General features: G+C 39.5%; 1 long non-coding RNA gene across 1 annotated transcript; it reads right to left on the bottom strand.

Moving 5' to 3' along the window:
* Window positions 1-739: 739 nt before the first annotated feature.
* Window positions 740-9160, bottom strand: LOC126652457 (uncharacterized). Its single transcript, XR_007631991.1, has 3 exons — window positions 8979-9160; window positions 7871-8000; window positions 740-2125 (listed from the first exon to the last, which is right to left on the bottom strand). It is a non-coding gene; the product is annotated as an uncharacterized LOC126652457 (long non-coding RNA).
* Window positions 9161-13587: the final 4427 nt, after the last annotated feature.

Raw genomic sequence — 13587 nt, forward strand, 5'->3', positions numbered from 1 at the left:
AATTTATATCTGGTCATTTGACTATAACAATGTGATGACATTGTTTCTGAGAACTGGTTGTTAGAGGAGTCACAATTATGATACAACTTGGGTAGCTATGCATGCTTTTCCCATTTGAAACCTCCAAATTGCTATTTACAGATCTGGATTGCAATTTCATGGATATATCATTTAAGAAACATCCTATACAGGTTTCTGAAAGACAAGAAGTCTGAACACTTGTGTTATTTCTATGCATGATGTCTCCTTACAGAGTAGTTGAAGACTTAACTCCTCTAAGGATATGAATTCAGAAATGGTGTCTAACTCAATCCCACACATACCCAGTAAGTAAAAGCCCTTGAGATACACTAGTGAAACCTCTCAACTTACTATAGCCTCATCTGATTTATAATCCAAATGTATTTCTCTTGAATAACCTAAACAAGGAAAGAAACAGATTTACAGTAGAAAGTCTATCATGCACTACATTTTGAAAATACAAACCTTAGCCTTAAGAACTCTAAAACAGTTTCAGAATGATGAAGGGTCATATAAACAAACACAGATGAACTGAATGGCAAATAATAATCCTTATAGATTTATATTTATATATGAAAATAAGATTGATGAAACAATGCACTAACTGAAAAGAATTGCACAGATAAGTCAAAAAGTATAGTTTTCTTTGTTATAGCATACAAGGAAAAAGACTTCAGATAATATCATGCAGTGGACTAATTGGAAAAAGAAAGTCGGACATCTTACAAAATTCATACGGTTTAATTTGACTATGAAAGCAATGCAAGAGGAGCAGCAGAACGCTGCAAGTTTTTTGAGTCAGATCTCTAACACAGTTGACAGGCACAAGTATCAAAGAAGGATTAGATTCTATCATAGTATCACACTAATGCTATATGTAAGAAAAAAGTAGGGCATTTATACACTCAATTTGGTGTTGAAATTTTAAGTCTTTCACAGTTCAAAGTTTATTTGAATTATGACATGTAAAAATATATATCCATTGACTGATTACCAAAGCAGTCAAGTTCAATTATTGCTTTCCTTAATGAATCTGACACATCACAGTGAGGAATAAGAATAATATTTATTGTCAGTTTCTTAATTTAAGGTGAGAACTAACACATTTTAAACATTTTTATATTTCTGCCCCAACCACATTCTGACAAAAATACACTTTGTTTATGTGGACCTGCCCTTACAGATCCATGTCTTTCTTGTACTGAGGACTCCAGAGCTGGATACAAGACTCCAGGTGGGGTCTCACGAGAATGTAGTAGAGAGGGACAATCACCTCCCTTGACTTGTTGGCCACACTTCTTTGTATGTAACCCAGGATTCAGTTGGTTTTCTGGGCTGCAAGTGCACATTGCCAGCTCATGTACAGTTTTTCATCCGCCGATACTCAAGTCCCTCTCCTCAGGGCTGCTCTCAATGCCTTCATCCCCCAGCCTGTACTGGGGGTTGCCCCAAACCAGGTGCAGGCCCTTGCACTTGGCCTTGTTGAACTTCATGAGGTTTATATGGGCCCATCTCTAGAGCTTGTTCAGGTCCCTCTGGATGGCATCCTGTCCTTCAGGTGTGTCAACTGCACCGCTCAGTTGGGTGTCATTTGCAAACTTGCCAAGGGTGCACTCAAACCCATTGTCTATGACACTGATGCAGATATGAAACAGCACTGGTCCCAATTTGGACCCCTGTGGGATGCCACTTGTCATTGGTCTCTATCTGGACATTGAGCTGTTCACCACTACCCTCTGGATGCAACCATCTAGCCAATTCCTCATCCACTGAATAGTTGAGCCATCAAATACACAGCTCTCCAATTTAGAGAGAAGGTTGTTGTGGGGGACTGTGCCAAAGGCCATACAGAAGTTCAGATAAATGACATTTGTAGCTATTCCCTTGTCCACTGATGCAGTCACTCCATCATAGAAGATCACTTGGTTGATCAGGCAGGATATGCCCTTGGTGAAGCCATACTGGTCATCTTGAATCACTTTCCTGTTCTCCATGTGTCTCAGCATAGCTTCTTGGAGGTTCTGTTCCATGATCTTCCTGGGCATGGAGGTGAGGCTGACAGGTTGGTAGTCATTGGATCCACAGACTTCCCCTTTGGGCTGCCCTAAAAGTGATTTTACATTTCTGGAAGTGATAATATCCATAATGAGCCAGAAACCATTCACTCAACCCCACTACTGGACCACCCTGGATGAACAGACTGATATGTGTACTGGTTTTGGTTGGGATAGAGTTAATTTTCTTCATAGCAGCTCATATGGTGCTATGTTTTGGATTTGTGACCAAAACAGTGTTCATAATATAGGGATGTTGTAGTTATTTCTGAACAGTGTTTGTACAGCACCACAGCCTATTCTGCTTCTCACACTGCCCCACCAGTGAGTAGGTTGAGGTGGACAAGAATATGGGGGAAGGACAAGAGAAGGGGGATCAAGGATGTTCAGTGTTATGACATTTGTCTTCCCAAGTAACTGTTAACACATTATGGAATCCCGCTTTTCTGGAAATGGCTAAACATCTGCCCATCACTGAGAAGTAGTGAATGAATTCCTTATTTTGCTTTGCTTTCATGCACAGTTTTTATTTTACCTATTAAACTGTCTTTATCTCAACTATAAAAATCTGGAAAAATTCTCCTGCTATATTGCTGTTTACTGTAGTTGTTTTACTTGTACTATTGTTGGTTATTCTGAGCAAGCACTTCTTTTGAACATACTGTGGATACTGTTCTTAAGGACAATTATAGAATCATTTAGATTGGAAAAGACCTCAAAGATCATTGAGTCCAGCCATTAACCCAACACTGCCAAGTCCACCACTAAACAATGTCGTAAGTGCCACATCTACACGTCTTTTAAATACTTCCAGGGATAGTGACTCAACCACTTTCCTTGGTAGCCTGTTCCAATTCTTGACAACCCCTTTGGTGAATAATTTTTTCCTAATATCCAATCTACACCTCCCCTGGTGCAACTTCAGGTCATTTTCTCTTGTTCTAGTCCTTGTTACAAGGGACAAGAGACTGATACCCACCGTGCTACAACCTCCTTCTAGGTAGTTTTAGAGAGTTATATAGTCTCCCCTTGAGCCTCCTTTTCTGAAGGATAAACAACCCCTCAGCCACTCCTCAAAAGACTTGTGCTCTAGAACCTTCACCAGCTTCATTGACCTTCTCTGGACATGCTCCAGCACCTGTTTTGTCATGAGGGATCCGAAACTAAACACAGTACTCAAGGTGAAGCCTCACCAGTGCCGAGTATAGGGAGACAATCACTTCCCTAGTCCTGCTGGCCACACTATTTCTGATTGTGCTGGTTTTGGCTGGGGTAGTTAATTTTCTTCACAGTGGCTGGTTGGTATGGAGCTATGTTTTGGATTTGTGCTGAACATAGTGATGATAGTAGGGATGTTTTTGTTATTGCTGAGCAGTGCTTACACAGAGCCATGGTTTTTCCTGATTTTTGTACTGCCACAGTGTCAAGGAAGGGTGCATGGGAGCATGGGAGGAGACAGGTGACCCAAATTGACCAAAGGAATATTCCATACTATATGGCATCGTGCTCAGTATATAAAGTTGAGGAAGAAGGAGGAAGAGGGGAACATTTACAGTGAGGGAGTTTGTCTTCCCAAGTAACCATTACACGTGATGGGGCCCTGCTCTCCTGGAGGTGGTTGAACACCTGCCTGCCTATGGGAAGTAGTGAATGATTTACTTGCTTTGTTTGTGTGTGCTGTTTTTGCTTTCCCTATTAAACTGTCTTCATCTCAACCCACGAGTTTTCTAGCTTTCACCCTTCCAATTTTCTCCCCAATCCTACTGGTGGGGGAATGAGTGAGCAGCTGCATGGTGCTTGGCTGCCGGTTGGAGTTAAACCATGACACTCATACAAGCCAAAATGCTATTGGCCTTCTTGGTCACCTGGTCACACTGCTGGATCATATTCAGCCAACTGGTGACCAACACCCACAGGTCCTTTTCTGCTTAGCAGCTTTCCAACCACTCATCCCCAAGAGGTCTACCAGAACCTTGCTGGTTGGTATCCCAACTTGTTAATTCTCTCAGGCATTGGTGAATGTCAGAAAGGGAACTGATTGCTGGATTTGTAAATAGCATCCTGCATCTGTGAACCAAGGGTTTCCTGTGGTGGGAATGTTGGTATTGGTGGAATTGTGGGGCTGTGCACCTAAAATTTTTGTCAGATATTACTCTATTCAGGCTAGTATCTCAAACACTGACTACTCACTGCTGCCTTGGTAAAGCATGGATCAGAATTCTACATCCTCCAAAACTTTATGGGCTATGATCTGTCCCATGATCAATGACAAACCATGTGGCAGGGTCCATCCTACACTATGCAAACTTACTGTGTCAATACTGACAATTGCCATGAAAATCCTCCCATGGAGAGAGGAGGTCTATACACCCAGACTAATAGTGCTTGCAATGCATGTTGAAGTAAACCCCTCCATGCACCATGTCCACAATTATCCTGATGCCCTGCAACATTGATGTGGTTTTAACCCTTTGGTAGAATAAGGATGCATATTTCACCAGTTTATCCAGACCCTCCTTCCTTGACTGGGGTCTCAGAGCTGGAAAAAGTGGTAACCCATCTCTCTGCTACTCTGGAAAATATAGAAAATGTAACAATTGATGCCATCTAGGCACTGCAGCAAGAAGTTGTTCAAGTACCATAGACTTCTGTTCAAAACTACTAGCCTTAGAGTACTTGATGGCTACACAAGGTGACACTTGCAAATTAGTATAAACTACCTGCTATGTTTGTGTCAACCAAGACTGATGCATTGAGATTGACCTTAAGAAAACCCATGAACAACTAAAGCCCTTACACCAGGTGGCAACTGAAAATATCAATTGGGGAATTGGCGAATTGTGGTCATGGCTTACCTCTTGGTTCTCATATTTCAGGGCACCTGTCAAAATATTTTGACTGCACTTTTTTGTAATTATCTACTTTATTGTCATTATTTATGTTTTGTTTCATATCAGTAGATGGGGTTGTAGACTGTTGTAAAGCATTTTTGCAGTCATGGTCAAGCCACTCCCTGACCGGGGTTGGGACCACCAGATATAAACAGATGCTGGTTATAATCTCTTTCTTATAGCAATTGGGAAGATGCAGTTGTCTCAGTTTAATGAGACACAAGTGTTTTGTTGAGGATGAGTTATGAGGAAGACCCAAACTCCTCCCTCTAAGCAATTGTAAATCCAAAATTAAGAGGCTCCAATTGAGAAAAATGGGGAAAAAGGAAAAATAACAGCCCTTTATTAAAAGATATATGTGTATTGGTAGAACAACGAAAGAACACAAATAAAACAACCAAACAATAATCCTATACCCAAAATTAATCCCCTTAAAAAAGGCAAACAGTTCAGTTCATGCCCTTTGGTGCAATTCTAACCACAGTCAGCAGGGGGTGCTGTTGGATCGCTGAAGATGCAGAGTCTGCAGTGCTCCCTGTCAGCCAGCAGGGGGCACTGTTGGATCACTGGTGGTCGTCACGTGGGGACCCCCCAGGTGTGCTGGAGAAGTCGAAAATGTAGGTCTTCCCTCCCCCTCACCAGGAAAGGGGAAAAAGGAGGGAAAGAAAGAAAGAAAAGTTCTTCCCAACGGGAACTCACTGTCTGTGGGTGGAACGCGTGGCGTAGCTTCCCCTCTCCTTTGATGTGCACAAGAATAGTTGCCAAACAAAAAAAAAAGGGAACGGAGGAGGGAAGAAGGTGACCTCCTTCCCGAACAGTGATGAAAATCCAATCAGGTTCCAGGCTGGGTAGAAATGAGTTAGCCAGGCAGCCAGGCTGAGAACAAAATGACCTCGGAGCTCCTGCCACACAGACCTTTTCTCAGCTCAGCCAACAACGAAGTTCGTGCCGTTTCCCAGGAGAAGAGAAAAAAAAGTAAAAATGTACTCCTGAGGGCCATCAACTTGGAATGTGGTTTTGCCAGCCACCTCTTTTGTGTTAGCCCACTGTCCAAGGCACAGCCACCCTGCCCATTCAACATCCCTTTCACACAGTGGGCAGGGGGAAGGGAAAATTCCTGCTTAGTTTCCCAGAACAAGCAAAACCATGACAGCAGTAATAATGACCTTCCAGATGCCTGCACAACTGAGAGTTGGTGGAGGTGATTCTACAGTACCCATCTCATGGTGCACCAGCTTTCAACTTCTCACTGTGCAACTTATACCTTGCGGGTGTTGGAACACCAACCTCATCTAGTCAATTATATAACTAACAACTCGTCAAAATAACAACCTCATCTATAACTCCATGTCAAGTGATGATTTGAGAGAATCACGGGGTGTAAGCGACACCTTGCCTTCTGACACCCTGTCCCTTGACCAATATTAGACAGACTGCCAATACTCTGCCCTGACTCTTCTCCACATTTAAAAGACATTTGCATGATTGGTTGTTTCTGCCAGATGACCCAGACACCAAATGTCCCTAGCAGTCCACCAGAACCATGGCATTACTTATGATCCTGTGCTTGCTATTGGTGATTGGGTGAGTTACTATAGGGGGAATTGGTAATTTTTCTTACTTCCTCAATAAAGCTTTGTTTTATAATGTGTTGTCAGACCCCATTACTGGACCAGAACATCAAAGATATATGCCTTACAAAACAAAATAAAAACATTCTGATACCTGCCAAGTTAAAAGAACACAAAAATAAATGACAAAATGTATTCACTATATATGCAACTGAAATTTTCTTCTTTATAACAGTTGTACTTTTTAAGGAGATATCTGATGATCTAAAGACTGTAATGAGATTTCTTTCTTTTATGGGAAAAGTATAAATTTAAAAGCTTTCAGAACTCCTAGTCTTTCTTGAAAAAATTAATATTGAAGAAAGTTGTGAATACAATCATGACTGCCCAGGGACATCTGTTTAACTTGCGATTTCAACCCTTCTCTTAAACAATGAAATCAACGTATATACTCCGTCATGAAGAACATCAAAGTGTTTTCTTTTTTTTCATTTAACTTTTGTAAATGAATGCTAAAAACTTTCATAGAACAGTGCTGGGGAATAACTCATGTAAGTTTGATGAATAATGGGAATAGTCTTTATGAAAGAAAAAAGTCCAAATAATAAATTCCCTCCCTACTTTGTAAAACTGTATACAAAACACTGGGTACTACTGCACTTTGTCTGATTAGTTCATACATCACCACCCTTCTTACTTCTGCTATTCTTTGAAATAGCAACACAAGTAGGAAATATTAGCCAATATAAATCCTATACTTTAAGTCAATGGAATGAAGTTTACTATTTTAGGTCTGTTCTAGCAAAGAACCTGTGAATTTTGGCTTAATTCCCACTGTATTTTTATGGCTCTGCTACACAACACTAACCATGCAAATAGCTACAATAAGAACATTTCTCTATAGTCACCTATCCCACTTTTAACACAAAATAGATGGGTTCCACTGACCCTACATGGAAGAGATCAGTTTGTGTCATATTATTTGAGGATTAGCCTCTTAATCTCTGTAGAAATTCTCATTTCATTACATGCAGTTGAATACAACTACTGGTAGACATTTTGAAAACAACCAGGACTGGACAAGCCAACCTACTTTGAAAATGTCTTAAAAGGACTAACGACTTTGCGTTTTGCTGTTTAGCATGAAGTATTCAATCTATCACTATATTTTACTGATCCAAAAAATTTAATATCCAAATAAAGACGTAAAAACACACACCCTGAAGCCCTCTACAAAGTTGTGCTTTAATTAATTTGTAAATAATATTTAAAATTAGTTTTAGTGAAAGTATTTTTTGATAAAAACTGGTGATTTATGCTGATGTTTGCTTACCTCATTGTCTGACTCCACAAGCACTTGATCATATTCACTAAGAGCTACTAGGAACATGATAGATGTAACATTTTCAAAGCAATGTATCCATTTTCTTCTTTCTGATCGTTGCCCTCCTACATCCACCATTCTGCAAAATTAACAATGATCACATCAACTCCACAAATACCTTTTCAGATAAACATACAAACACATATGAAGCATTGATTTCACGAATTTAGTTGAAAACACAATTTGGTTTGTTTTTCTTAAAAAATTTTACCCTTCATATTGGAGACTAATGGAACGCGTTGTAAATAAACAGATTATCATATTTGCTTTTTATTTTGATGTGCTTTCTGAATTTGAATCTCAAAGCCCTCAGATTTCTGATATTCAAAACTCTTATGATTCTGAGCCATGATTCTAGAATGTATGCCTTGTATATTCAGCAGAAACACGTCCACAGAATGAAGTTGGTGGCCTGCCTTTCTCCCAAGAAATTACCAAACAAAATTCCAAACTTGCCATGGCTGCCTAATTTCAAGAGTATAAATAGAATACAGTCTGTATTTACTGAAGCTGTTAATAGTCAAAGTAAAACCTCAAATTTGCTGGCAGACTGTACTCACAATTTATTATGGATCTCAATGTAACTAAACATTCGGGTGTCTAACTTGTAATTGTAACTGCATAGTTATTCTTTAAGCAATTGTATTTGACCTCAAAATGAGTTGTGGGGAAAATTATTTGTAGGAATGGTATTAAATTTATAAAATGTCACTTCTGTCTAAAAATCAAATATAGAAGTGGTACCTTTACATTTTATAATTTATTATTCATAATAAATTGGATATAATAATTTTATTGAAAAATGACTTCCAGTTTTTCTACCAATAATAACTACCTTCAGAAAAAGACAAATCTGTTTGTCTCTCATCCTCCTGACATCTTTAACAACAGCTGCTAATCATATATGGACAAAAACATGAAAATAAAATGAACAACAAGTTCAAATTTTAAAAACATTGAATAATTTTTACTTTTAACCAATATCCTATACATGGTATTAGGAATGTAAAAGGAAACAAAAGAAACAAAGTGAATGGGCATTAAACTTTTTTTCTACCTGAAAATGACGCTTTGTAAGTCAAATGGATATTCAATGATCCCTGTTGTTGGGACTCGAACTCTAAGCACATCTTGCTGAGTTGGCAGATAGGCTGAATCTGCTATGCGGTCCAAGTCGTTAAGGTAACTATAGATGGGGAAAAACAACAGGAATGCAAGACAGTGATACCATAATCCCGCTGAGGAAAAGGGAAAGGAAGTATTAGGAAAAGAAATGGAATGTGGGATAGAAAGAAGTGCAAAAGAAAAAAGCACAATAATGACATAAAAGAGGGAAGGAAATATAAAGGAGTGCTCCATTCTCCCTTTCTGATAACTTGCATAGCTTTAAATAAGTTCTACAAAAGGACAGCATGATTATTATAATTTTCATATAAATTTGTTTGGTTTTCACATGTTGAATTACCAACAATTCAAAATTTTCAGTTTTTGAATTCTGATTAAAGACAAATAATATGATAAAATGTGTATGAAATGTAAGACTAATTTTATCTGATTCTATAACATATTTCTTGATAATTACTCTGCAGTGTTTACAAAGGATATATAAACATGAATCTTGCAAGTGATAGTGGACTATTAATTATCAGTTTCAAGTGATAGTGGACTATTAATTATCAGTTTCAAAACGGTAGGAGGATAAATGGCACTCTTTGTAGATAAAATAAAAAAATACCACACTGACAAATCAAAAAACTCTCCACCTGAAATTCCTGCATCTAGACTGAAACTTCTGATCAAGTTAATAAGCCTGCACTACATGAAATACATCCAGTCAATTACCAAAAAAAATCTGAAACTGTAATAAAGTTGCTTGTAAGGGTTTGTCAACTACAACACAACTCTTCTGCTATTGCTTAATGGTAGTTTTAAAGTATAAAGCAGCACTGTACTGGAGGTTTTAATTAACTTTCGTAAGAGATGCTTCAAAAAAAGACACACATTCCATGAATTCAGTGCACCAGGCATCTTGAGCTCTCCCCATAGTAGATCCCTGGGAAAACGACTGCTGCAGGAAATTAAGTTTTTGTGTATTTGATTATTTCCAAGAATGACCTAGTTGGTCAGAGTTAGCTACTGTTAAGATAATGTAAGGTTGCCCTGATTCGTTCCAGGGAAGGGTAGCAATGCACTCCTTGCGATTTATCAAATTATTAAATATCACTAAGCTTTGAATTATTTTCTTCACAGTTATTACTTAAAGTGTTCTTTTTAAAATAAATTCACACAAGGAATAATTAGATTACTTCTAGATACTCTGAATGATTTGTTTTGCAATAGTTAAAGTAAATTGTTATGAATAATGACAGATTTGAGTTCTACTTTACAGTAAAAATATGAATAATTAATTTGTCAATTCTGGAAGGGAGCCAAAATATCAAATTTTCCTCACAATGATTTTATTCATGAAAGATTAAGCTGATAGTAAATGCTGAATGTGGGAATATTGTAAATATTCAGAAAGATGTATTGAACCATATATCTCAGAAAAATTTTTATATTCAGAAATTACTGCTCTGAAAACATTTTCTCAGAACCCTGACTAGTTTCTACTAATAGAAAAAAGGGTTTGAAAATCTGGGCATTTCATCTGCCCTTAGTTGTTTTGCACAAAAACCAAAATGGATAAGCTGAGCATCAATTTGCTGGAGGGGGAATCCATGAGAAATTCATAACCACCACAGTAGGAAATCTAAAGAGATGTTGAAACACTAATTGGCCTCTTTTCCCCTCCCACCCCACCAAAAACATTGGTTTTGTTCTGTGACTTTATTTTGGAAAAAAAGAAGGGTACAAAGAAGCATTGTGGATCATTCCATGTTATAGTGGTATTCACGAAAGCAGGAGAGTTTTAAGAGAATAAATTTGTTGGTGACCCATCCATCCAATTGTTTGTTGAATTCCTTTGGAAAGCCTCAGTTGTAGTCGCCATTATGTGCACCATGAGCATAGTGGGCATACTACTAAGATATGTAGTAGTGAACATCTGACTGTTTTTCAGAAAAACAATAATATGAAGTGTCATTATTAAACAATCACATCTCATTTGTATTACTGGAAACTGATTAAGGAGTAAAGTCTCCTAGCAAACAACACTGGTGTCATTAAGTTCCAGAAGCACTAATTTATCCTTTAAAATGACATCTTTTCCTCATCCTCATTCTGTTCTGCTCAAGTTCTGCTCTTATACATTTATTAAACAGAAAACTTCTTACTCATTTCACCAGTATCAGCTTCTAGAGGCTATACAGAATCCTTACACAACCTCTTAGAGTCCTATTCCCTTCCCAAGATATATCCACTTAACAGTTTAAAGGATGTAGGGTTCATTACAGTCTCTTAAATTATACATTCAAACCCAGAATCATGGAAGCAGTGTCAAAACCAGTATCGCATAGAAAAATTCATATATTATTGTCCCAGTTTAAATGAGACAAGGGTCTTTTACTGAGGATGGATTAGGAGGAAAAGACCCAAACTTCTCTTTCCAAGCAATTATAAATCCCAAATTAAGAGGCTTCAATTGAAGGAAAACAAATTATGGAAAAGGGAAAATAACAGCCCTTTATTAAAGGTATGTGTGTATTAACAGGAACACGGAAAAAAAACCAAGTAAAATAACTAAGCAATACTCCTATACCCACCAATAATCCCCTTTAAGAACAAAACCGATAAACCGGCAAGAAGAAAATCAAACAGTTCAATTTTTTTTGCACCCTTTGATGCAGTTCCAATCACAGTCAGCAGGGGGCACCGTCGGGTCACTGGAGATGTAAAATTTGTAATGTCCTGTATCATTCACCAGGTGGCGCTGTTGGGTCACTGAAGGTGTAAAAACTTGTAGTGTCCTATTGTAGTCACCAGGTGGCGCTGTTGGATCACTGGAGGAAGCAGAACTTGTAATGTCCAGTGCCCATCACCAGACAGCACTATGGAATCCCTAGTCACCGCCCCTTGGGATGGGGAAAAAAACAAAACAAAACAGTACTCTCCAGGTACAAACCAAAAACCAAAAAAAACTCAGTTCCCCTTCCCTTCCCACACTGGGGAAGGAGAGAGAGAGAGGGACTGGGGGGGGGAAGGGGGAAGGAAAAGAAAAAAAACAGCAATAAAACAGAAAGTTCTCCCAATAGAAGAAAACTCACGAACTTCAGCTGATTAGGATTAGTGTTAAGCAGGGCCTGCAGTCAGCAACAGCTGAGAAGAGAACAGCAACAAACTCCACTCCGACAGGAAGAAAAGAAGCAAACTAGGCAGCTCTGCAGCTTACAGCAGGTCCTGGCCTCACTGGCACACACACACCAGCCACACCTCCCTTCCCCACCTCCTTCCAGCCCCACACCCCAGCTCCCCCTCAACTCTTCCCCCTTCGTTGTCAAGGAGACTAATCTCTCGGCTATTACTGGGCCAGGCCGATTCTTTTGTTCACCTAATGGGCAATATACAGAGCACACACACACACGGCAGGGGGAAGGGGAAGAAAAAATTCTTTGCTAAAATCAGAACTATGACAATTATGCATAAAATCATAAAAAAAATAAATCTTTGTTACTAACAAATCACAACCAGAATCTAGTACAACAAAAGCAATTTAGCATACATCCTGCAATTTTTGTTTTTTAATAGAATCATAGAATCATCAAGATTGGAAGAGATCTTTAAGATCATCAGGTCCAACCGTCCACCCAGTGCTACCACTGTAACCCCTAAACTACTAAACCATATCCAGATCAGACTAAACCATACCAGTGCCAGATCCAGATGCCTCTTGAACACCTCCAGGGATGGTGACGCCACCACCTCCCTGGGACACCTATTCCAATGCCTGACCACCTGAACAGTGAAAAAAATGTTTCTAATATCTAATCTGAATCTCCCCTGTCTCATCTTAAGGCCATTTTCTCCAGTCCTCTCACTGCAGGCATGGTAGAAGAGACCAGCCCCCATCTCACTACAACCTCCTTTCAGGTAGTTGTAGAGAGTGATGAGGTCCCACCTTAGCCTCCTCTTCTCGAGATTAAACATACCCAGCTCCCTCAGCTGTTCCTCATAAGACATGTTCTCTAGAGCTTTCACAAGCCTTGTTGCCCTTTGCTGGACACGCTCCAGCACCTCAATGTCCTTTTGGGACACAGAACTGAATGCAGTACTTGAGGTGGGGCCTCATCAATGCTAAGTACAGGGGGATGATCACTTCCCTAGTCCCACTGACCACACTGTTCTTGATACAGACCAAGATGCCATTGGCCTTCTTGGCCACATGGGCACACTGCTGGCTCATATCCAGTTGGCTGTCAACCAGCACCCCCAAGTCCCTTTCTGCTGAGCAGCTCTCAGGCCACTCTTCCCCTAGCCTGTAGCACTGCATGGGGTTGTTGCAACCCAAGTGCAGGACCTGGTATTTCGCCTTTTTGAACCTCATGCAGTTGTCCTAAGCCCATCAATCCAGTCTGTCAAGATCTCTCTGTAGAGCCTTCCGACCCTCGAGCAGATCACACATCCACCCAACTTAGTGCCATCTGCAAATTTACTGAGGGTGCACCTAATTCCCACATCCAGATCATCAATAAAGATGTTAAACAGGACTGGCCCCAATACTGAGCCCC

Source organism: Myiozetetes cayanensis, unplaced genomic scaffold (genome assembly GCF_022539395.1).
Source record: "Myiozetetes cayanensis isolate MyiCay16 unplaced genomic scaffold, myiCay2020 scf876, whole genome shotgun sequence".
Lineage (NCBI taxonomy): Eukaryota > Metazoa > Chordata > Aves > Passeriformes > Tyrannidae > Myiozetetes > Myiozetetes cayanensis.